The following is a 26109-nucleotide window of genomic DNA, read 5'->3' as shown; positions in this document are numbered from 1 at the left end:
GTCACAGAATTTTGAATGGGAAAGGGCCTTGGTATCTGCATCCCCTTATAAAACCCTACCTACCCAGTAGAAGGGTTAGGTTCGCATGGGCTTTTCTAACCATCATCCCAACTTCTAAAAGAGCTTGTATAGAGGCTGCTTCTTTAGCCTGGCTGGCTTCCAAACAGTGGAATGTCTTGCCCCTGGAACTCAGACAAGAAAGCTCCGGATTGATCTTTCAAAGGAGAATTAAAAACCTGGTTATTTGGACTGACTTAATGCCCTTTTAGCGCTTGCCTCTTAGTTGTTGCCTGAGTACGACGTTTTAGCATGGTGACTCCAGCTGGAGTAAGCAGGTGCTCTATAAATAACTTTGCTATTTTATTATTAACCTGGTGTCACTTTCTGTCCCTATTATGTGTGAGAGAGGCATTTGAACTAATGATCATCATTTGGTTTTGGAGCAGGTGATGGTACATGTGCCATGAGCATACACTCCATAGCTTTCACAACATTCGCACAGCCGATTTTGAGCCATCCATCATGTGGGCCTGCATAGAGTGGGATAATTTCACATAGCAATTTGGCCCTGATATTTGCACATGCAACTTCGTCCTACTTCTGTTCTGATTCCCTGTGTAAGGTAACATTTATTTCAGCTGACTGATGATACCCCTTACTTATCTCACTGCAGCCGATTGATAGGAACACAAACATTCCTTAAAGAGCACAATACCAATCAGTTGACACTCACTGGTAGCATTTTTTTCTCTGAGGGTCACCACCTCACCACAGTGCATGGGTTTGTTCCTGCTACGTGACAAAAAGATGGCACGTTGCTCTGCGAATGCATAACATGAACACTGTGTACATATGATGATCAGTCCATTGACTTAACCACATCGCTGCTTAAGAGTTTCCCCTGCTGTGCTGGACAGCAACGAAAACGGGTGTGGTCATGACAAGCTCAGCTCGTCATGAGCACCTGCGAAGTGCATGCCATGACGAGCTGAGCTCGTCATGAGCATGGAAGGAGTTAACAAATGCCTGGTGTTGTCGGTACGTTGGACTTGTGGCATTAGGCAAAGTTGGATTGCCCTAATGCTGGACCTATGTAAGCCATGTTGCAGTGTTTTCAGTTAATACCAGGCACATAATGTATCAGGTGCACAAAGTGCAGACAAGATACACAACCAACCTAGCTTGTTACATCGTGCAAGTGTGCCTGGCTTTGATGCCTATGTTAACAGTCCAATTTGACTGATCGTACTCTGCATAGTATGATAATGCTGGGGAATTGTAATGTCAATACATGTTTTTTACACAGTTACACACATCAGGCAGTATGCATGCTTGCTTGTCTTCCTCACCACACTCCTTACATGTGACCAATGCACTGCGAATGAACAATGATCATTCATGGCCTGTACAGGCTCATACAGGATATAATACCATTTTTCATGATATACATGTATGTGTGCCCATCATGGGGGTAAACCAAACATCCTGTGCAACCTGTAGCCTGATGACATGTAAGGGCACTCCCTTGCAACATACATGCCTAGTTCTTTTGAATAAGCATTTCAATACTTATAATGGAAGGTTGAACTACTTGCAAAAACATTGAAGATCTGACTCATCTGGTATTGCAACTTCTCCCGCCTGTCACCTGTAGGGTAGCTTTTGCTCAACCTACGCCAACAGTCAGTCATTTGTGGCAGGTCAGAACCATCAGCCACAGCAGCCCCCCCAAACTTCTCTTCTGACCGGTTTGTTGATCTGGTCCTGCCCGACATCTCGGTACCCACAATAGCCACCCTAAAACCCACAAAAACAAATACTACCCCTTACCCCAAAAAGTTTTAACCCCTAAATTGACAGATTTCTGACAACACAGTGGACAAAACTTCAGTAAATACAATTACAGTACACAAATGACGGTAAACGTACAAAACAGGGACAGTAGAGACACAAACTAGACCAAATTACACACCAAATCACAAGAGCTCATACCAAATATATCCACCAGCCAGCACAGACAAAAAGGCTGTAAGTGAAAGTAACAGGAACTTTAACACTTTCTGGTTTGCTGCATGGCTGAGCCATTGCATCATTTCCTGCTTGGATGTGTCACGGTTTCCTACAAGAGCATCACTTTTCCTACTAGAGGGTTATGTTTCATATTAGAGTGCCACTTTTCCTACTAAAGTGTCACATTTTCTACTTGAGCATCACTTTTCCTACTATAGGAGCACATTTCCTACTAGAGCAGAGGTCTTTAATCTATGGGGCGTGACCCCCAGAGGGGCCATGGAGTCCTGGAAGGGGGGTCACGCATTCCCCAGCTTCACTTGTCCCTGCAATCCAAAATGTTTGCTTTTCTTTTGGAAAAAGACAGATGTCCTGTGACAGCTAATTAAGATCATTATCAGCTGCTTGCCTGAATGAAGTGCAAATGTCCCTATCAGCTAATCTGCAAGTGTAAAGGATGCTTGGGAGCGGTTCTGGCTTTAATTGATCAAATCACTCCAAATGACAACAAAGATTTGTTTTTTTGAGTGGTAATGCAAAGTGTTAACAACTGGGCTGGGAAGTGCTTGCTTTTAATTTTAACTGCATTCATACAGCTCTTTGTATCCCTAAAATAGTGTTGAAGGGACAGTTATGTAAAAAACTATTGCATCACATACGCTCTGGTATTATTAAAATCTACATTTTGGAAGCACCATTTTATTGTAAAACTATGTGTATGTTTTGCAGCATTCTATCTTACACTGTGTGCAATGCAAGTATAAAATAGTGACTTACATATTCACAGTGCTTTCTGTTACAGACTGTGACCTTGTAGCACTAAAAATACATATAACTATTCTCTACTGCACCAATCAAGATATAATTCTGTGCTTCTCTGATTACACACATACCTCCGCAGTGCCTTAAGTAATAGAGCTTTCATAATGTACTACAGTGCATTTCCCACTGAGTAACAACTTTTTTTATTTATTTTCATTTACGATGCCCATTATTTTATATGTAGTTACCTGATGGTGAAAGACCTAAAAAAGATACAGAATATTTTGAGGCAATATATGAGAGGCTTGCATTGCCAGAGCATCACTTTTTTTGATGCTCTCAACCATACCATGAGGTGGTGCAAAGATACCCAGCATGGTTTTGCATGGCCTCATAGATATGGAGTAAGACATAGAAGCGCAAGTCACTGCGTTGCCTTACTCTGCATCAGGGAGGTGTTCCATGGGCGTTGCATGGTTTCCCAAGCAACGCCCATGGATTTTGATGCTGCCCCATATTTACAAAATCACGTAAACCTGGGCAGCTCTAAAAACGGATGCCTCCCCAGTGAAGGCATAAGAAGAAATGTTTTCATTTTTCCTCTGTGTTTTCTCTTTCCATGTGTGCTGCATTCTTCAGCTCACATAGAAATAGGAAAACGCCTCTCAGGATTGTTTTCATGAAGGAAGGTGCACCTTCCTATACAAAAACAATCCTTCCTTTGTTGATACTGGGCAGTAAAATGTGTGCCAATGGCAAGAGAAAAGGACAGGAATGCAACGTGTTTTATAAATACGGTGCATTCCTGCCCTTTCACATTGGCATGGCAGCGCAGCAAAAAGACTTGTGGCTTTGCCCTACGTCAATTCCTCATTTATATTTAGCTACACCTTTGATTACACCCCCACACTCACTGACCTTTGGTTTGCTAAACGCTGTTTAATATTATTTCCCCACCGTAAAAATTATTTGCTGAGGGAATTGGGGTCATTTATGGTTGTCGATAGATGTCGATGATGAGGAATACCAGGTTTGAGAAGTTTTTGTTAGAAGGGTCCTTACGTCTAAAAAAAATTAACAAGAGGGTCTCTGCATCAAAAAGTTTAAAGAGCTCTGTACTAAAGCATTACTTTTCCTACTCAAGCGTCACCATTACTACTCAATCTTCCGTTTCCTAAATGGTCACCTTTCCTACTTGAGCATCACCTTTCCGAATAAAGCATCACTCTTCCTGCTAAAGCATCAACTTTCTGACTCTGGCGTCACACTTACTACTCAAGCATCTTGTTTCGTTAAGTGTCACTTTCCTGACTAAAGTTTCACCTTTCCGACTAGAAAGTCGATTTTGACTGATGCCTCACTAATGAAATAGGTCATGCGTTTGGTTTTATTGACGCAACTAGCCATTTGTGTTTGGTACAGTGTATAGATTGTTGCAATCCAGGTGAAAAATCCCAGGGATCACTTTCCTGCTCCAAAGGTTTTGGCAGACATGCTTGAAGACTTGGTATATGTCACATGTGTATGTTAAAAGTGCACATATGTGTGCCTCCTTGCATTTTTACACATAGCATTTCTTGCTATTGATAGATGTGAGTTATGGACCCTTGTTGGTAAACAGGTATGATGACATGATTGTAAACATTTGAGGCCTACTTCTAGTTGATGAGATCTGATTGTGTAGATGTCTACTGGGACTGTGACATGAACATGAAGACTAAGACTAGATTCATACATGTATTTTGCCAGATTAACATTGATGATGTGGTAGTTATAGCTCCATCACTGTAAATGTGATTCAGCTAAAGAACTGTCGCACAATGTGTCTGCGTCGCCTATCATCCGGCACTGAGTTTTGGATGTCTAAACCATCCTCCACCTCCCCCTCCATTGGGTACTGCTGTTGTTGGTCCACATCCCATGGTAGCAGTTGGACGATGGACTCCCTCCTAAGCCGGTAGTAAGTGATAACCTAATCCTCTGTGAAATCAATTGGGATAGTCCACTGGTGGTAAATGAGCTCCCTTCTCCTACGCTACCTTTGTGGTGGTGAGTGGGTAAAGTGTGGTGGTTGGAGTGGTGATGGTGGTTGTCACCTTTCAACATCCCAGGTGCAAAATGAACACCTCCATGGTGTAGTTGTGCTTGCCACACTGTTCTCTCTGGTTTCTTTTTATATACCAATGTCAATGCGTCATTACCTATGCGTGGGTTTCACAGGTGCCGGAATTTTGACGATATTGGGCCCCATGCGCGTCTCAAGCCGGGGATGTGTCACTTTTGTTATAGTTCGTTAATATCCACATGTCTCTCTTTTGATGAAATGCCTACCTTGCATATATTAATGCTTATGTGACGCAGGCGGTTCCAACGCTGGTTCCTTTTGACACAGAACTCCATAAATTGACGTATCCTCCAAGATAAGCCACCTTGTAAATAAAGAGGACTGACAGTGCCGCTAATGCGTTCATAATTTTGATGCATTGGTGGCGCAAGCTCCTGTATATAAGCCCCTAATAATGTAAATATAGTGGCTCAGAAACCTCCCATTCCACATTCACATCATAGCACACCTAAAGGAGCTCCACTGGCTCCCCATACATATTCAAGCGCAATCCAAACTCCTCCCTTCACTTTCAAGGCACTACATAACACTTGCCCAGCATACATCAACAATTGCATCTGCTTTCACAAACCTTCCAGGCACCAGTAATTAATGCGCTGGTCACAGGGAAGCTCCATTACCGAATATACACCTCGTAACAATTGCACTAGGCGCCAGACACCAGTCAGTCTTAGTTAAGTGGCAAAATTAACTTTTCAGACAAGCTTTCATTTTGATTGACCTTAGCACATTTTTGCAGGACTACATTCGCCGGGACACATCCTGTTCCTGACGATAATCATCTTTCACATCATTGCGCTGAACGGAAAGATTCAATCAGGGTAAGGTCACTTCCAATCGAGGTAAATGTTTTTCCTTGCGTCACACGCAGCATTGTCAACAACTTTATTTACTTACGGAGCACATCTCCTTGCTGCAAGCAGGCTCCTTTACACTATGAGCCTCATCCATTAGCGCCAGCCTCTCCTGTATTTCTCCCGCCTGCCTCACACTGAGGTAAGCTTGAATAACTCTTCTTTCATTACACGTGCATCAACCTTGCCATGTCATGTGTCTTATCATTCCTTTCTCTCTCACTTCTGTAGTACCCGGCTGGGTCCAGTGTGAGTATCTTTTCCCTTTCTTCTCACTCAACCGGTGCTTGCACATCACGTGGCTGCGCATATCTATTTATTTGTTCCAGGTACCTCTCGCTATTTGGCCCTTGGAGTAATAGTTTTATACATAAAGTTCCCATCGGATTTTAGCTTACGTCACTCTCCTTTTAATTTACAGATGTCCCTATATTATTAGGTCCTGAAGAGACCCTGTATTTCCTGAAGGGTCGAAACGCCGTCGACTTTAGAAAGAACGAATCATTGTATCAACACTGACCATTGTTTACAGTGTTGTAAATATTTTCAAAAAATGAATGATCGTTTGTTTGAACCAAAGGAAACCAGATTATAATTGTCACAAATGTCACTACTTTTCCTTTGTTTGGTTCCTACTTTACACTGGGGACACTAAGCACTTTTCCTGTATATATTTTTTGGTATTTTTGATTTTGACTTTAACATTTACTATAAAGTAAAGTATTTGCAACTACATTGTACTCGGCTGCTTCTTTGTCTGAACTCCATATAACCCATTTACATTGCCATTGCGCATTTAGATTACCCAGATTACCCTGACATTTTTCCCACAAGAGCCGCTGTTTCCTGATATAAATATGTACCCTGGGTCTTTGTGAGTAGGGTTTTCCTTGTGTTTCTCTGAATATTTATGATATACGGAAAAATCATGTCCTTTTCCACTTTGCTGGCGCATTCATGTCCTTTCCCACTTTGCTGGCACCATTTTAGCTGCCTTGCACCAGTGAAGGCACCCTTTTGCCCATGCAAGGGTTTCTGCGTTGTAAGAATGATTGTTTTTGTTCACGGAGGGACACCTTCCTGCACAAAAAACAATCAATGGATACAATGTATGCTGTAGAATGCAGCACACTTAGAAAGAGGAGAAATAGCATTATTTCTCCTCATTACGCCGAGGCATAGGCTTTTGACGCATTCCAAGGTTTACAAATCCTTGTAAATCTGGGAATGTGTCAAAATTCATGGGTGTTGCGAGGGAACACCCGTCGCAACTCCCATGAAACACCTCTTTGACACAGAGTATGGCAACGCAGCGACTTGCACAGCTTTGCCTGATTCCATATCTACGAGGCTTGAAAAGCCATGCAAAGTGGCTTTGTGTTGCCTCGTAGAAATAGATCTGCACTCTGAGCTGCTGGTGTGTCAAAAAAGGTGATGCACCGGCAGCGCAATGGTATATCAGCCCAGTAGTTTTAAATAAATTAGCTGACATCAGTAGAGGCTTGAAATGATGATCTCTGGTTTGGGTGTTGAATGTCAGAATTAAAAGGTTAATTAATCGACCGGGGTAGTCTTGAGGTAGGACCTAGAGCTCTACTTTCACTCTGTTGAGTGTATGTGTATCATACACAGCTATGTATTGGCATTATTATATAGTGTTACGCATGTCTGCTTCATGTCATGGGTGATAATTCTAGCCAGTCTTGAGTTTTCAGCCAACAGCACTTTACTTGCTGGAACTTTTAAAGCCATACTTACAATGCTAAATATTTGACTATAGGTCCTATAGAGCCCCCTGCAGTTGCTTTTGACAATAAAACCAGAATTGGCTGAAGGTATTTGACATGTCACCTTTGGCGGATACTGTTATAAAGCACAGATCTGTTTTCATTCGGCTGTGACATGTTGCACAGCTTCTTTTAAATGTTACTCTAGGCAATGCTTAATTTGGAAAAGAATAAGTTACAGCGCCCAAAGCTCTGATCAAAAGTCCGCAGCAGGTGCTTTTAAATGTTGGTGCGCAGAATGCCAAGTCTGTGTAGGCTTGAATCCACATTCTCCTCAGGCCTTTTTATCCGCTTCCAGACTCCCTCCCCTTTCTCTCACGCGTGCAGGTTCCTGCTATCTCTCTTTACAATGGCTTTCCCATAATGTTATATCTCTGTCTTTCCATTTTGTTTTTCTCTCTCTTCCTCTCGGTAAATGTCCGATGCAGAAAAATAAGTGACGGTCCCTAAAACTAAGTGCCAGTGGCCCTGACCGGCAACTACTGGTTCAAACTATGCACTGACTCTAGGATTATGCTGCACAGTGGTGTTTTGTGTGAAATCCAGCAGAAATATTCTGCAAGACGCTGTTTTTGAAGATTTCAGTCCAGTGGTATGCAGTGAAAAGTTGTTCTGTGAAATGCTCTGTACACTGCTTTGGTTTGAGAAACAGGCTTCAATTGTGTGGTGCGCAGCTGTTTTGAGATACACGCTGCAGTGGTGTGTTGCACAGCTGTTTTCTAGGGACATGCTCCCCAGCTTTGTTTTGTGGAATGCTAAACTGTGTGTTCTTTTGCATGGTTCAATATTTGAATTCTCTCAACTAGAATACCAAAAAGCTGTGAGCACTTTGCAGCAATACCTGTTTCTTATTGGGAGTTTGTGAATAAAGTATCAATCAATTTGTAAAGTGCACGTTCACTTCAAAATAGTTACTTGACACCAACAAGATATGTTTAGTACCCAAAACAATGATGCTCATGTTACCACCCTAATAAGAATAACAGTCGCAGGGATGTGCAACTGTGAATACAAGACTAAATAACGCAGTATTTGCCCCCGACCACGGAGTCACCGCACTGGCGTATGAAACCCCATTGTAAGAAGAGGCACATGCTGACATCCCCCACCCTCAAAAACCACACAAATTATCTTTAAATATTGCCAGTTTTCAGCAATGCCATCAGATCTGTATTACTGTAAGATAAACGTGTTGCTATTACTTACCCAAAGTACCTTGGTGAAAGAACCCCAATGCCCTTACCACCCTGTCTTTCAATTGTACAAAAATATATGAGCAAAATAATAAGCCTGGGTACTTCAGAACACACTATTTGTGAGTTAGTTTCCCAATATCCTTTAAGAAAGAAGCATTGGTGAGTGTGTAGCTTGATTTTTCAGTTAGGGTGGTTGCGGAACAGGCTAGACCATGTTTTTTTTAGGGTCCTTGTAAAGTTAGCCATACGGAAGAAGCTGGAAACGTAGGGGCAGATTTATGAGGCACTTGCGCCACGTTTACGCCGCTGTTGCGTCACGCAAGGCGGTGTAAACGTGGCGCATCCCTACGAACGATTTACAACGTGACGCATCTAGGCAGATGCGTCACGTTGTAAAGCCCTGCGCCGCTTGTGGGCGTTCCGGCGCAGGGTGGGCGTTCCGGGGCAGGTGCGCCTCGCAAAAGTGGCTGAGTGAAATCTATAAGATTTCACTCAGTCACTTTCAGGCCAATGCTGCGTCAAAAGCCTGCGCCTGCTTGAAGCAGGCGTAGGTCTTTACGCAGCATTGTGGAGATGGGGCACCCCATAGCCTTGCTGGAGCTGCGTCGCGCTTGCGACGCAACCCCAGCAATGCGTCACCTTTACGGCACAGATGCGTCACGCATCTGTGCCGTTTTTGCCCCATGGTGCGCCGCATCATAAATGCGGCGCACCATGGGTGGCGGAGCTGTGGCGCACTGTGGCGCATGTTAACTGGCGCATCCCTGGGGATGCGCCAGTTGACATAAATCTGCCCCGTAATCTTTCTTCAAATGTTTACTTATAGGAACAGAAACCCACAGGAGTGCGTCCTCGTTCAATGAAGATCAGACTGCAACTGCCTAGTAGAAGCATTTGGATCCTACTAGACAAGAACGCAGGCATGGGTTAACATTTCAAAGGTTTACATGTTTATGATGGCACGTTACCATCTGCAAAGACAAACTAGTTTAGAATGAATACACATTTGAGGAACAGACATAATAGAAATACTTTCAAGAAATATGTTTACACTACATCTTCTCCCTTTTTATACAAGGAAAACAAATACATATAAAAATCTTTGTACTAAATGCGAAAAGAACAATTGCACAATAACCAAGAACCATTATTGAATATGGAATTGTTATCAAAGTCTATGCGTCGGTGAGATTGCTTAGTGTGCTAGAAAGCAAGTCCATTGACTTTTTTTGCGATTCTCTAGAGACGGAGTAGTGATGCAGCTGATGATCAATGTCTGGAAGGTTAAAGTCAGTAGCTACAATTTGTGGGGCCAGGATTTGTGAGGGGGCCTCCAGCTGATCTAATACAGAGGTTTGGGGGGTATGTTCTTGAACCGTCGTTGATTTCAAAGCAGCCAGTGGAGCCATAGGCTCTGTGCTATTACCTGATCTGGAGCCTTCTTTCTTTCAGATGGTGTCTCCTAGTCTGGTTCTAAGTCGCCGTACACTTTCATGGGCTCCGTGCCTGTAACTGATTTGTTTGGGTTTGTGACAAACGCTTGATGGCTTTCGCAGAGGCGTGCCACTGAAGGGGGCTCAAGAGCCGTCGCAATAATCCCTGCGGCGAGCCCCCAGTTCAGTTAGGCGGGGGGCAGGGGATGACAGTCGCAGGGGACAACGATTTGGCGCCAAAACGGGGTCGCCCCAACAGGTTGCAGGGGAAGCCCCCAAAGGTGTCTGTCCCCCCCCTCGCATAGGGGCCAATGGGGGGGGGGCAGGCGAAGTTTAAACCCCCCAATGATGGGGGGAGACACGAAGCGGGATAGCGGCCTGGGGGGCATATAAGCGCCGCTCCCCCAGGTATGCCCCTATCTACAAGGAGCGTGGGGAGCAGCACGGCAAAAAGGAAATCTTGTAGGAAACAGCGACGGCGCCGTGCAGCCCACGTGGAGGACCAGAATGGAGAAGCGACCGGCGGGAGCCTACCCCGCGGTGCACTGAGCCCCTTGGTAATGCGACCGGAGCCCACCCGGTGTGGACCAACTGCAGGGGAGAAGCGTCAGGCGGGAGCCTACCCCGCGGCGCACCAAGTACAGCGAGAACGCGACCGGAGCCCACCCGGTGCGTCCCGACCTACATGGGGAAGGGAACCGCGTGGAGAAGCGACCGGCGGGAGCCTAACCTGCGGCGCACTGAGCCTCTTCTGTAGCGCGACCGGAGCCCACCCGGTGCCTACCTACGACTGGGGAGAAGCGTCCGGCGGGAGCCTACCACGCGGCGCACTGAGGATATCGGGAACACGACCGGAGCCCACCCGGTGCGTCCCAGCCTGTGTGGAGGAGCGGGACCGCATGGCAAAGCGTCCGGCGGGAGCCTACCCCACGGCGCACTGAGCCCCATCTGTAGCGCAACCGGAGCCCACCCGGTGCCTACCAACTGCCGTGAAAAGCATCTTGTGGGAGCCTACCCGGCGGCGCACTGATTGATGCGAGAACGCGACCGGAGCCCACCCGGTGCGTCCCAACCAGCCACCCCACCGCAGCCCACCCGGGGGGTATGAGACCGCCGAAGATTTGCCCGCCGCAACCGGAGCCCACCGGGTGAGTGCGGGAAGCGAGGACACAACACCTGACACGACCGGAGCCCACCCGGTGAGTGCGGGACTGCTGGGGAGCCAGGTAGCAAGGGTCTTTGGTGGCCTTTTTCTCGGCTGCTCCGAGTCAGCGCGCCCCCCCTACCATCTCACCGTGTGGCAGGCGAGGGGTCCAGGAGACTGGCAGCAAAGCGCAGGGCCGACCAGGGACACCAGCGAGCATGAAAGGAGTGCCCCTCCGGCCCAGGGAACTTATTGGAAAGAACGCCAGGCGCCCTCTAGTGAAAGAGGAGGGCTATAACCAAAAAAAGAAGGAGAGTAAAGAGAGACAACAAGCATTGGCAGCCACAGGAGGCTTTTGGCTTTGTTTTGGTGCACAATCACAGCGGCAGCACCCAGCCAACACAAGCCACAGCGGACAAGTTTGGTGCAGGGACATTGGCGGCAGCACCCCGCCCAGCCATTTCTCCATCCATGAAACTTGCAGTTTAGCATGAGAGAAAGCTTCATGTCTCCTGTGATCTTCTGTATCAACTTGTTACTCCATTGCACTGTATCTAGGGGTCTGGAGGGTTTCTATTGAAACCATGTGCTCAAGCTTGAGAAGGCCTGTAATATTACCACTTAAATGTAACACACTGTATCCAGGCATTTACATTTGTTCTATAGGGGACAACACAGATGCGTTTTTAGGTCAAGCCTTTGCAGCGCATGCGCAGCTCTGCGAGGCATGCTGTATTGATGTAGGAACTTGAGCTCTGCAAAAACAAGAAAAGAGAGGTCAGATCAAACACTTGGTCAATCTAAGTGAAATCTCTACAGACCACAATTCAAGGAGTCAAAACAGGAATTACCACATCCGATTAGGAGTCAAAACAGGAATACCACATCCGATTTGGGTGGTAAAGAAAGCCCTCACACACTGACCTGGTCAGTGTCATGCTTCATCATCGGGCCCCACCGAAAGAGGCCGAATGCCTCTTCGGTGTGCTACGACGCCAGAAAGACTGCGGAGCTGGTTTGTGTGTGGAGGGCGTGCTCTTGTTTACAGTGAAATATTAAAAGTGCCTAAAAAAAGGGTATCAAAAACAAATTTTAATAAATGATCCCTGAGGCACAAAGCAAAGAGTATTATGTGTCTGGGTCGACATTGAGGCCATAACCAGGTTTGCAGCGGGTCGAGAGCGCTGAGGGCGATGTGCCAGGTCGCTCCGATCCCCTCCCGAGACCCATGGTGCTAGTAGCGCCCCTTTTGAAAGTGCAGTGACACTCCAAATTTACGGAGTATTTTTTGGAATTGAGTATTTTACTCTTCCAACATTTTTACGCACTTTTTTCACTTTTATAATTTTCACTTTCACGTCCCCAGGTTAGGGTGGGTGATTAGAGAGCCCATACCGCCGGGGTTTAGTCCTGAAGAATGCCTCGGTAATATACCACCCTTATGGCTGAAACATGTTGACTAAAAGAATTTGAGTATATCCTGTATTTTACCAATCCTGAACCTTGGCAAGTAAATACAGACACATAATACTCTATGCTTTGTGCCTCAGGGATCATTTATTAAAATTTGTTTTTGATACCCTTTTTTTAGGCACTTTTAATATTTCACTGTAAACAAGAGCACGCCCTCCACACACAAACCAGCTCCGCAGTCTTTCTGGCGTCGTAGCACACCGAAGAGGCATTCGGCCTCTTTCGGTGGGGCCCGATGATGAAGCATGACACTGACCAGGTCAGTGTGTGAGGGCTTTCTTTACCACCCAAATCGGATGTGGTATTCCTGTTTTGACTCCTAATCGGATGTGGTAATTCCTGTTTTGACTCCTTGAATTGTGGTCTGTAGAGATTTCACTTAGATTGACCAAGTGTTTGATCTGACCTCTCTTTTCTTGTTTTTGCATAACTGACTGGGGACTAAGAGAGTGTCTCCTTCTCCCTTCCTCTCCCTTTGTTGTTAAGGAACTTGAGCTCTGCCCACTCTCCGCTCACATTTGTATTGCCTTGTGTCACTGTCTCCTAACACTTTTCAAAATGTTTATAGCTCGCATTTGCAATGCTATAGGTCCCGCATTTGCTAGAGTTTGAGCTATTGGCATTGTAAATGTCAATGCCTTTTATTTATCTGTTTTAAAAACAACACATAAATAAAAAAGCATTGCCATTTACAATATCAATAGCACAAAGACCTATTGCATTGCAAATGCTTGTTACTACTTCCTGTGCCAAACTACATGTTACAAATAGAAATGCTATGAAATGGGCCTTTCCCAAAATGACCGCCGTAACGTGATTCACGTGGTGACGTCACTGTCTCACCCAATAGTCCAATCTAACGTCCTGTTCAAAGGACGCTGCCGGATAGCTTCATCCACTGCCAAATCATGCGCAACCCAAAAGACTGCAAGTGCGCCTAAAACATGCCCCCAAAGAAATTTCCTCAAATGTGACAAACCTCCGTGTGATCCAAGAGAAGATAAATGTATCCAGATATCGGCTGGTATGTAAGATACGGTGCCTCAATTCGATCTCTGAGGAATCAGTAAAATTGGAAAAAATGCACAAAAAGTGGTGAGTTTCTGCTCCACTCGTCGCCAGATTTAAATTTATCCATAAGGAATAAGTCCGAAACTTGAAAAGTACATTTTGTTCAATTGTTTATGTCCAGGGACAGAAACCCACAGGAGTGCGTCTTCGTTCAATGAAGATCAGACTGCAACTGCTAGCAGAAGCAATCCGATCGCACAGGACGAGAACACAGGCACGGCACGGGCTAAACATTTCAAAGGTATACATGTTTATGATGGAACGTTACCAGGTGCGAGGACAAAGTATTCTAGAATTAATACGCGTGTAAGGAACAGACATAAAATAAACACTTTCAAGAAATATGTTTTACATTACAGCCCTGTGTACACAGTTTGTGTTAGTTTAGTGCAATGGTTGCACATCGCTCCATTTGAATTCAAACTGACCCCATTTTTCACTCTCAAGTCTGTCTGCTCTGTTGAGAGAGACGGGCTTTGCCTGCATCACCAGTGTGACAAGCAAGAATTCTTGTGAATAAATAAGTCGAGGCCATGTTTGAGGAGGGCAGCGAGTTGTCTCTAACAGTGCTGGTTAAAGGCATTTTACATATTTTATGGCACCCAGTGTGAAGCGGCCAGAGGAGAAGGCGCGGCTACTTCTATTGCTGAGGTCAAAACGACGGGCAGAGGTATTTTGACAATGCGCAACAGCAGAAAATGGAGACTTTTCTTTCCAGCCCAAGTCTGTGTGTGCAGGAAAAAGAGGGTGTGGCGCTTGTCAGTTTAACAGCACAATTTGATTGTGAAAGAGCTGATGTCTTATATTCTAGCCCACGGAAATCAAATCGTCATCTGCCGAAATGTGATGTTAAAATATGACATTCAATTATTAAACAGAGAAGCACATTTTCATCCACGGAGTTCTTGTTTATGTGCTTCTGTTAAGAACCGCTAACTGTGAAATATAATAGTTTAAGGGGTAGTTTAGTAAGTAATGCCTATGTCGGCTTTGTAAGTGTCTTTGTAAATTGACTTCTATCGTTTAAGAATTGCAGTTTATGTTAATGGTTGTGGTGTGCTCAATGCTTAATACTGCAAGAAAGAAAGGGAAGTTTAAATTATCTACCTGTAGGTTATATTGGTAGTAGGATGTGAGCATATAACTTTCGAGTGCTGTCTCTCAAAGTTGTCTTTTATGGCGTACAGCAGATTAGCAAAATTAAATGAAAGTTGTGATTTATAAATGCATTATTTGATCTGAATCTATACAAAATTTCGCAGGGCAGAACCCTCTTGAACTCTTCTTGAGGAAAGAAGAATTGTGAAATGCAGTTGAGGTCATTTATTGCACCTGGCTTTGGGAGACGTCTATAGCGGTGGTGGCATGCCCCCTGTGGTGTCAGTCAGTGGTGCCAGTGGTGGAAGTGGGCAGAGGCCTCCAGAGAAAATTCTCATCACCTTATTAAATTATGTACTGGCCCGGCTCACCATTAACCTGCTAAGTCATTTGCAGCACTGACTGCCCTTTTCAATAAGGGCTCTTCTTCAGAGTAAATTTAAGAACACTGCAACAGTGTGACATCTATTACATTCCTCTGCTCCTCATAGCTGAGAGTCTATATCTTGGATCCCCACGGGGTAAAAGAAAACTACTAATTCTGATTGAGACCCTGGGCATACATCAATGCCGCTTATTAAAGCTGGGGACGTCATTACTACAGATTTTTGACGCCGAGGATTGAATACGAACCCACGCATGCAAAGCACAATGGTCGCCAAAAATCTGTAGTGATGAGGTCCGTAGCCAAGATGTAGTTTCATGTAGATTTATTAGTTGTAGTTACAGGTTGTGGAGTTTATGTGATGCAGCCCCATCAGGAGCAGTCTGCCTGCGGCTCAGCCCATATTCCAACTGTCACACTCAAGCATCCAGGCACCCAAACATTCCATTCTAGACCATCACCCAACACTCCACGCATCACATTCACACTGGCTGAGTAGCTAGGGAGATGCTAACAAGATAAATAAGATAAAGGTAACTACACTCTATGACCTAAAACAGATTTGAACCAGTTCCAAGCAACCCCATTCCAAAATTAGAAAGGCTGTTTAACAGAATCTCGTGGGAGACCGTAGTGAATGCTGCAGAAAGAGCTAAAAGAATCAAGTCAGCATTGTGGCCCTGATCCATGATCAACTTGATGTAGTCTGCGATTTCCGATAATGCTGTTTCTGTAATGTCGTGGTCAGAAACCAGATTGAGATGGGTGTAACATTTTGTTGGTTTTCAAACAATCTGAAAGATGAGCATTGTCAATTTTTTCATACATTGTTTGGCACCTTGGGAAACAATGAAATAGGTCTAAATTTAGACAACACTGACCTGTCTGCTGATGTCTTTTTTAACAGGAGAATCACTCTTGCCTGTTTCCCTATCATAGGGACTTAACCTGTGCATAATGAAGTATTAAACAAATTGACATATATTGCATTTATGATAACGACCACCTGCTTCAAAATGTGAGGCAGAATACAGGTGAGCCTGATGTATAGTTCAGAAAACCTGTCTCCTATTCAATTGTCTTGAAATGCAACAAATCCCAGTCCCGAGCATGCAGTGAGTTAAAAAACACATTGCCTCACATTGGAAGACAGTCCACGAGCTAGGAGATTTAGCTGAATTTTATCAATTGTTTTTCCATCATAAAAATCTCCAAGCTTTATAAATAAGTCTGCACTAGCCATAAGAGGAAGGGATTCCACTGTAGGATGTAAACATTTTTAGACAATTTTGAAAATCTCTCGAGGTTTATTATTGGCTATATCGACATTCATAGTGTAATAATTACTCTGTGCCACTTCTAAATTCAAGTGGTATTCATGTAAAGCCTACTTATACCATAACGTATCTGCCACGGAGTACTGTAGTCACCAAATAATCACTAACCTTTTACAACATTTCTTTTGTGCTGCAGGGATAGCAGGAAACCAAGGGGCCGAAGATGCATTGCTAAACATAGTGCACTTTTTTCAGGTCTAGCTTATTGACTGTCCACAAGAGCCAATTATTAACGGCTAATGCATACTTATTAATTTCTCCAGACAATATAGGAGCTGTAAGCCCTAAAACCTTCCATGTTCATATTCCAGTAAGTTGGCCAACAAAACCTTACCAAAAGAACTGATAAAACTCATCCACATAGCCAGGAGGTCGGTAAAATAACTCACCTCAGAAGGAGGACTGCTAAGAGAAGAAAATGCAGAAACCCAATGCTTCCGTCCCTTAAAGATTATCCAATAGGAAAATGCCACAAAAAAAATCTTTTTAAAAGCAATAGCCAAACCACCTCCCTGTTTGCCTTCTCTATTTCAAAGTACACAGACATAATAATCTGAGACAGCTAACTTTAAATTGGGCGCAGAGTCCTCCCCATTCATGTTTCAGTCATGCATAAGGCATCAAACTGATGCTCCTTTAGAAGACTTCAAATGTAGAACATATATTTTGAAGGAAACAAATATTTAGTAAGTCTGCCTTAAAGTAGTACCTCTTATTGAAGTCAGAGACCTTATTTGCCTTTCCACTTCTTTCCAGCACTCTTTCAAATCATCAAATCAAATGGGATTCGTAAAGAACTTCTTATCACCCATGTCCAGGTGCTGGTGGGGGGGGGGGGGGTGATTTGGTGCTGCTGGGATTACCTAGTTGAAGAGACAGTTCTTTAGGTCCTTCCTAATCTCCTGTAGGGTGGGGGCGATGTGGAGATTGAGAGGGAGGCCATTCCAGGATTTGTGGTGTGAAAAGAAGCAGCCACCGCTCCTGCTCCTATGAATGAAGGGTGTGTGGGCCATGCAGAGGGATGAGGAAAGAAGTATAAGGGTAGGTTGGTGGAAGTGTACCATGTGGTTGAGGTATACTGGTCCCATGATGTGTAGTGCTTTGCAGGCATGGGAGAGAAGTTTGAACTCGCATTGTTTGATGATGGGGAGCCAGTGCAGAGATTAGAGGTGGGGGGTGATGTAGGTCGGTCTCGGGAAGTCGAGGAAGAGCCTGGCTGCTGCTTTCTGTATGGTCTGAAATCTGTTTAGTAGTTGTGAGGTGATTCCCACGTAGAGGGAATTGCAGTAATCCATGCGGCTGGTGATGAGGCCCCGGGTGACAGTGCGTCTGATGCTGATGGGGAGCCAGTTAAAGTTTTTCCTGAGCAAGAGCAGGGTGAGGAAGCAGGAGGTTGATACCAAGTTTATTTGATTCTTCATCTTGAGCTTGCTTTCCAGAATGATTCAGATGTTTCTTGCGTGTCCTGTGGGTGTGGGGCTGAGCTCCATAGGCCACCAGAAGTCGTCCCACAGGGAGTTGTTGCTCCTAAATATGAGGACTTCTGTTTTGTCTATGTTGAGATTGAGGCATCTTTTTCCATCCAGCTTGCCACACTTGTCATGCATCTGTGGAAGTTGGACTTGGTGTTAGTAGGCTCTTAGGAGAGTGAGAGGATGAGCTAAGTATTGTCCGCATAGATGATTATGGTCATGCCGTAGGATCTGATTTGAAGTAGTGGGAGAAGGAGGCATGTTTTCACACTAGAATTAAAGTGAGTCACTTTAACTGTTTTTCCAGATGGACAACGTTCTTCAGCTGGCTATCTTTAAAAACATTAAAGGGATGTCTTATCTTTCTTTCAAAACACCCAACTGCAAATGGAGCCAGTAGATTTTTAAATACAAGTGTCCCAAAGGAAGAGAGGGAATGCAAGAAAAAACAAGTAGAAGCTAGTCTTTCACTCAGGCAAATATATTTAAAATTAGAAATATTATTACACAAGTAGTGTTGACACTTTCTGAGAAAAAAGAACGGCGAACGAATAGCCACAACTAGACATGACAGAATGGCAAACCCTATGCACACACTTGACGAGTAGAAGGCGCAAGATGCGATGAAACACGTGTCGGCTGGTTGTTCACATGCTGTGTTGGAATAAACAAGGAGACCAAGACTTCTTTATTGACATTGAATTACTTATATTTTTAAGTTGCATATCACTGTTGTTTCTCTGCATTTTGAAATTCTTACATTAGGACATTGTATCCGCCTTCTACTCGTCAAGTGTGTGCATAGGGTTTGCCATTTTGTGTTATTGAGGATTAGTGAGCTTGCTCGCTTCTCCTTGGGTGGTTATATGGTTATCCACTCACCCAGTTGCACCACACTACATTGGTTCTATAGTGCTTCTACCCTGGCTGAGCGCCCGCTCTCTGACAACCTAAAAACCATCCTTTCCTTTAGACATGACAGAATGATAGGCCTATTTTATAACTAGTGAGGCCTTGTTAGAATGGGCCTATTTGTGTGGCTTTTCTGGACCTATGAACTCTGCTCTTCATATAAATGTTCGCAGCATGGTAGTCTCACTATAGATTTAATGGAGTGGTCCTTGTGCATTCAAATTGAGTTAAATAGATCATTTAGCTAAGAAGGGATCATAGGGTGGTCGCTTCTCTATTTATTAATCTAGAAATGTGTTTGTAGGCAACCTGAATTAAGGTAATAAGGTTCACTTATCTACGCCCTAATAGAGTGTAATTCCGTGACACCTGTAGTTTTTGACAGCTCTAGAATTGATTTTTACGGGGAGCATACAAATAAACAGCTATAACGTGGAAAGCATGAGGTGTCTGCACAAAAATGTATGTGTGTCTGAGTGTGGGTCTAGAAAATCAAAAATAGAATGGACACTTGTAACTGCGTTCCTTCAGTCTTAAAAAACCCTCATAAACGCGGTGGTAAAGTCGTTATGCGGTGTATCTTATTTTTCCGCCCCACACTCGCGTTAAGGCATCGTCATGGGGTTTAATAAATGTGCTGTATGCCTGCCTCAAGCCTGAGGCTACCTCTAGCAGCGCAGTAGTGCTTTTTCATCCCTGTTTTCACTCGTTCTCACCGTTTTTCTATCTTTCTCCACCACCTCCTGTCTGTATATCCTGGTCCTCAAAAAAGAGTGCTGGAGGATTAACCTGCAACCACCGGCTCAAGATTAGCACTGCACTTTCTGCAGACTTAGCTACACAGCTGGAGTCCTGCTTTCTGTTTTGTCTTTTAAAATATTCTTTTCACAATGGGGGACCCCGAGCAAAACAGACAGTTGGGGCACATGCCCCAGCTGACCCCCACCCTAGTGACGCAGCTGACGGTACGTCTTAACAGTGTAGGTTTTAGTGTTTGTGTGCACAGCATATGCTTCAAAGGACACAGTACATTTAGTGGGGATTTCTGCTTTGGTAAGAACAACTCATATCAAACTTCCCTGAGGATAAATACAACTTCAATAGGGTAAATGAAGCTCATTAGTGATTCTTCAAACCTATAGGAATTCCCTCATATTTGTTAGAAAAGCGTGGTCATTACTTTACCCAGACCAAGGACAGACTAGGGCAGAAAGTAGTCCCAGGCACTGTAACATCGTACCAGTGATACAACTGGTAGAGATTTGAGAGGGACCCGGGAATGTATGGGAAGGGGAGTTTCTATATTGTTACCCATTGTGCAGATGTGTTTGGTGCAGGACCAATGCCGCAAAGCCTCATACTAGGCTGGGCAGACAGGGTCAGGGAGACCACGTGTGCCATAACCGGAGACTAACACACTTGTCTCCAGGTCTTTATTTATCCTAGGGTCATCGTGTGACCACACTTACACTACCCAACTCCCCACAGTGCTGGCACTCCTCATTTCCCGGAGCGGCCGACACAGCATTGGCGACAAGAGTGTTCCCTGCATGTTCTCTGGTATACGTATCTGTGTGCGGCGACTGCGTACTCCCTTCCAGAGTCCTTGTGCCGCGCATGCTTATGCATTGGCTGGTGAAGGTGCAGCTTCATCATCAGTTTTCCGTCAAGCCCATGTCCGGATTGACGACTCCCTGCTGAGGCCAGTTGCGCAAGGTGCCGGTCAGCTTGTCCTGCAGCCGCTACTTAGATTCTGGCCTCAGCACCACTCTTCGCATAAGAAGGATGTAGAGCTCGCAGAGTGCCCTTGGTAGCTCTGGACGGTGGGTGACAGATGCACTGCCTTGCAGGCCGTATTTTGAGGGAAAATTGAAGGCTGATCATTTACGTAAGTGCCACACTGCTACTACATACCTGACTCTTGCAGCATAGGCCTGCATGCCCACAACCCAACCTCAAGGAGGTTGTGGACCCCAGCCTGCCAAGTACCAGATCTTCAATAGACTGCACTGTCCACCCATCCCTTTCCGAATCAGTGCGGCAGTATGAGTTCCATTGCTGTCATGGCCAATATTCCTTCCATAGAACCTTTCTTACAAGCTCCCCCTGACAAGCTCCCAGGTAAAGAGACTGGGTGGAGGGGGTGAAGTATATTGAGGCCACTGAAGTTTCAGACAAGAAGAACAAGCATTGGAAATGCAATAGGTCTCGGATTTATTTGAGTTAGAGCTAATGGCATTGTAAATGGCAATGTCTTTTAGCCATGTGTTATGGAGTGTATGCATGTGGTGTGTAATGGAATTATGTGGTTTGGATTGGAATTGTTCACCCTGCACACTCACACACTGTTCACCCTGCACACTCACACACTGTTCACCCTGCACACTCACACACTGTTAACCCTGCACACTCACACTGCTCACCCTACACGCTCACACACTGCTCACCCTGCACACTCACACACTGCTCACCCTGCACACTCACACACTGCTCACCCTACACACTCACACACTGCTCACCCTACACACTCACAAACTGCTCACCCTACACGCTCACACACTGCTCCCCCTACACGCTCACACAATGTTCACCCTGCACGCTCACACACTGTTAACCCTGCACGCTCACACACTGCTCACCCTGCACACTCACACACTGCTCACCCTACACACTCACACACTGCTCACCCTGCATAATGCGAAAAGACCTAGCTCTGCCCTTTGGCCTGTGTTGTAATCGTACAGTAGGTTGTGAGTAGCTGCGCTTGATTGGTTGAGGCATCCCCTCCTTGCTGTTCCCTTCACAGAGGGCCGGCTGCCTCAATGAAGCTCCCACATGTTCAGCTGTACTTTGTTTTAGCTCCTGTGTGTCAGTGCACTGTGTAAGCGCACAAGCATACCCTGCTCTCTCTGGAACAGGCACTCGGCACTCACCACTCTGCACTCACCACTGTGCACTTACCACTGCACTCACCGCTCTGCACTCACCACTCTGCACTCACCACTCTGCACTCACCACTCTGCGCTCACAACTCTGCGCTCTGCACTCTGCACACTCACTCTACACACTCACTCTGCACTCACAACTCTGCACTCTGCACACTCACTCTGCACTCACAACTCTGCACTCTGCACACTCACTCTGCTCTCACACTCTGCACTCTGCACTCACACTCTCCACTCTGCACTCTGCACTCACACTCTCCACTCTGCACTCTGCACTCACACTGCACTCACAACTCTGACCACTCACTCTGCACTCGCACTCTGCACTCGCACTCTGCACTCTGCACACTCACTCTGCACAATCACTCTGCACACTCACTCTTCACACTCACTCTGCACACTCACTATGCACGCTCACTCTGCACTCACAACTCTGCACTCTGCACACTCACTCTGCACTCAAACTATGCACTCACACTCTGCATTCTGCACTTACACTCTGCACTCACTACTCTGCACTCTCTACTCTGCACACTCACTGCTCTGCACTCACTGCTCTGCACTCACTGCTCTGCACTCACTACTCACACTCTGCACTCACACTCTGCACACTCACTAATTTGCACTCACTACTCTGTGGAGAAGTGTGGCTCACTGGTTAGAGGAGGCAGACCTGGAAGCAGAGGTCAGCCCGGGACCAGGGTTCAATTCCCGGCTCGGCGGGGTCTTGAGTCCTAAAATGTCCATGGACTCGACAATTCTCGCTCCGGTGCCTACTCGATTCACGGGTTCACACTCTGCGACTCTGGGCAATAGCTTGCTTAATCTCCACAACGGCCCCTCGTGGCGGGATGCCTGGCTTTCACCTTGCAGATACCCTGCCGGGGTTATCTCACAGGGGAATACCAGGACGGGTTCCCTAAGCAAGCGCTTAGAAACCGCTTGGTGATTTGCGCTATATAAATTCCTGTACATTTACATTTACTCTGCACTCACTACTCTGCACACTCACTACTCTGCACACTCACTCTGCACTCACAACTCTGCACTACTCTGCACTCACTACTCTGCACTCACACTCTGCACTCACTACTCTACACTCACTACTCTGCATTCTGCACTTACACTCTGCACTCACTACTCTGCACACTCACTCTGCACTCACACTCTGCACACTCACTCTGCGAGGAATTCTTGCACTCCACCTCCCATCCTTGAAATGTGGATTAAGTGCTGTGAAGAGTTCCTGCATCCTACTGTGAACTAATGAGGCAGTGCTTAGGGGAAATCTAACATTTTACTTAGAAATAAGTAAAGTTTAGCGGGGTTTAAAATAATAGAGTGAACGCCCCAAACTCCTTAGATATGTGGCAGGGGGTGCGGGGCATCCACCGACTGTTTGTGTAAGGAATCTGACCACAAAGCAGGCGCTGCAGCGCTGGAGCGGGCTGACACAAATGGGCACTGTAAAAAAAGTGAGTGTCAGCCGCAGCGGTACTGTGCACACTCTACAGTATTACGAATTCCCCAAACAAAATAATCCCACCACTAAAGCCACTGTGCATAACCACATTTATTTCAGAGATGTAAAAAAAGGTATTTTTATTATACATTTCCATGGCATTACCCCTGTCCTCTCGGGTGGTAATTAACAATACTGTTAGAAAGAAAGTAAACTTTAACAGGGGTTTAGAATAATAGAGTGAACGCCCAAGCTCCTTAGATATGCAGCCGAGGGGGTGGGGGGAGGCTGCTAGTACGTGCGACGGCAATAAAGCAGCATTGAAAGCGATCACTTTCACGATCGATATTGTTAAAAAAATGCACGGTGAAGGAGCACACAGCAGAGAATGGGGCACGAGCGCCCGGCATCTGCCTTCAATTACCACGGGCCCACAAGCTTTGGCAGGGAGTCAGCATGCGCACACACACAGCTGAAAAAAAATTAACTGGAGAGTGCTGAATGCACGCCCAGCATCTGGCTTCAATTACCACGGCCCCTGACAGCTGGTAATTGAAGATTTATGCCCTTCTGCTGCTCGTGTCCGCACGGAATATGCAGGAAGGGGAGAAACTCTACAGACTATGGCCTATTGCGTGCTGGCTTGTAAAAACACAGCCATGCGAGGGCCAATTGCCATACAGCTACCAATAATGACAAACAAAATTCAAGCGCTTCTCTGGATTTCGTAGGTTAGCTTGTCGAAGTCCTCTCTTAAGGACTCTAAAGCCACACCCAGTTCGTGGGATGTAGGCCGAGCCCTAAAAGGGCCATGATCCCTTATCTAGAAGGCAAAACCATACACAAAATCTCAAACACCATAACAGAAGCTGCCCGAAGACGCATGCCATGCTCATAGCAGCCCTCAATGCATATTTTGAACCGATGACCAATCAGGATGATGAAAGGTTTGTCATCCAGCAGGCCAGGCAACATGCAGAGGAATCGATCAACACCTTTTACACCAGATTTAAAGAATTGGCGAGCATATATGGGTTTGCGGAAGAGACATACAAGATGAAATAATCCAAGACTGTGTGTCAGCGAAGCGCCAAGAGTGCATCCTGCAAGAAACCGGCAAATCATTAGCAGACATTCTAACCATGGGTAGGTCTAAGGAATTATCCACAGCTTGTGCTTCCCACATGAAACCTGCCCTGCAAAGATTCAAGACGGAACCTGTCAATGCTGAAGAGCCACAGCTGAGTCTAGGAAACCCCAAGAAAGCAACAGCAACAATGCAGCTATGTGGGTATTATGGTGGTCCAGGCCCCTGGCCAGCCGACTGCTGTGCAAATGGCAAGAAATGTGCAGGGTGCATGAAATTCAATCACTTTGCTCAAGTAAGGGGCGGACTCCCCACACCTCTGTAAATTCAAAAGTGTAAGTGCACAACAGTGATATGGATGATAATAAGTCTGCAGAGCATACAGCTCACTGTCTTTACAATAGACAGTGCCTGGCAATTGCAGCGCCACTTACCCCAGTTTCAAATACACGCAAGAGTGCACCCAATACTAGCCACAGTGGACACAGGGACGTCCATCAATATAATGGTAGTAGAGGCATACCAAACCTTACAACCTGCTCCACCGCTCCAGAATTCAGCGATCAGAGTGTTCGCGTAAGGACAAGACAAGTCTTTACGCACACAAAGGAATTACCAATCACTAATTGTACATGGATCTCAATTTATATACTCCCAGGTCTATGTCTCTGAAGATGGACATGGCATGCTGATTGGATGCCGCACTGCTGAAGCCCTTGGGATAGTTACTCTTGCATTTAGAGTCCCTCAGGAAGGAATGTCAGGTGGATAACCAGTTGGAGAAGCTGGAGGCAGTAGGGATAATTGAAAAAATGTTGTGGCTCAATCTTTTGGGTAATCTGGCGCAGTACGCATATGTCTAGATATGAGGCTCTCCAATATGGCCCTTGAAAGGAAATTTCACCTGACCCCTACCATTGTTGACCTGATTGAGGAACTGAGTGGGAGTTTGCAGGTTTTCTAGGTAGACCTCAGATCAGGCTGCCACCAGTTCACCCTGGCCGAAGAGTCAAGCTATATAACCACATTCTCCACTCAAGTTGGCCTGTGGCGCTACCAAAGACTGAACGTTGGCATTTCGCCCAGGTGTTCCAAAACATCATACATGAACTCCTGGTAGGCCTGCCCAGAGTAGTCCATGTCAGTGATGAAATTCTGCTATACGCCATGTCCGTACAAGAGCATAAACACCAGGCTCACTCTACACCACAGCAAATGTGAGGTCATTTAAGCAAAGACTTAACTTCTTTGGTTACACATTTTCAGCAGAGGGCGTAGCAACTGATCCCGAAGAGTACCAGCAATGTAAACGGTAAGGGCTTCAGATGGACCCGGGAATGTATGGGTAGGGAAGTTTGCATATTGTTACCCGTGGTGCAGATTTGTTTGGTGCAATCCCAGTGTCATGTGGGACCCTGTTAATAAATATGAGGCTGGACAAGTGGGGTCAGGAAGACAGACTTCGATATAGCCACAGACTATCACACTTCTGTATGCATGACTTTTTTTATGCTAGGCCCCGCATTGGACGCACGTGCACCAACTCCCCACAGTGC

At 45.5% G+C, this 26109-nt stretch overlaps 1 protein-coding gene and 1 long non-coding RNA gene across 5 annotated transcripts in view; one reads left to right on the top strand and one right to left on the bottom strand.

The window, feature by feature from the left end:
* The window catches only part of SMOC2 (SPARC related modular calcium binding 2), a 1417970-nt gene that overhangs the window by 626090 nt on the left and 765771 nt on the right, over window positions 1–26109 (bottom strand). The gene's annotated exons all lie outside the window — the stretch shown is intronic.
* Window positions 13679–26109, top strand: part of LOC144763268 (uncharacterized) — a 64688-nt gene continuing 52257 nt past the window's right edge. The window contains exons 1-2 of the long non-coding RNA XR_013596201.1: window positions 13679–13879; window positions 13977–14096. This is a non-coding gene — a long non-coding RNA (uncharacterized LOC144763268). The remainder of the gene's footprint in view (window positions 13880–13976; window positions 14097–26109) is intronic.

Source organism: Lissotriton helveticus, chromosome 6, assembly GCF_964261635.1.
Source record: "Lissotriton helveticus chromosome 6, aLisHel1.1, whole genome shotgun sequence".
Lineage (NCBI taxonomy): Eukaryota > Metazoa > Chordata > Amphibia > Caudata > Salamandridae > Lissotriton > Lissotriton helveticus.
This window is presented reverse-complemented; position numbering and strand designations above follow the sequence as displayed.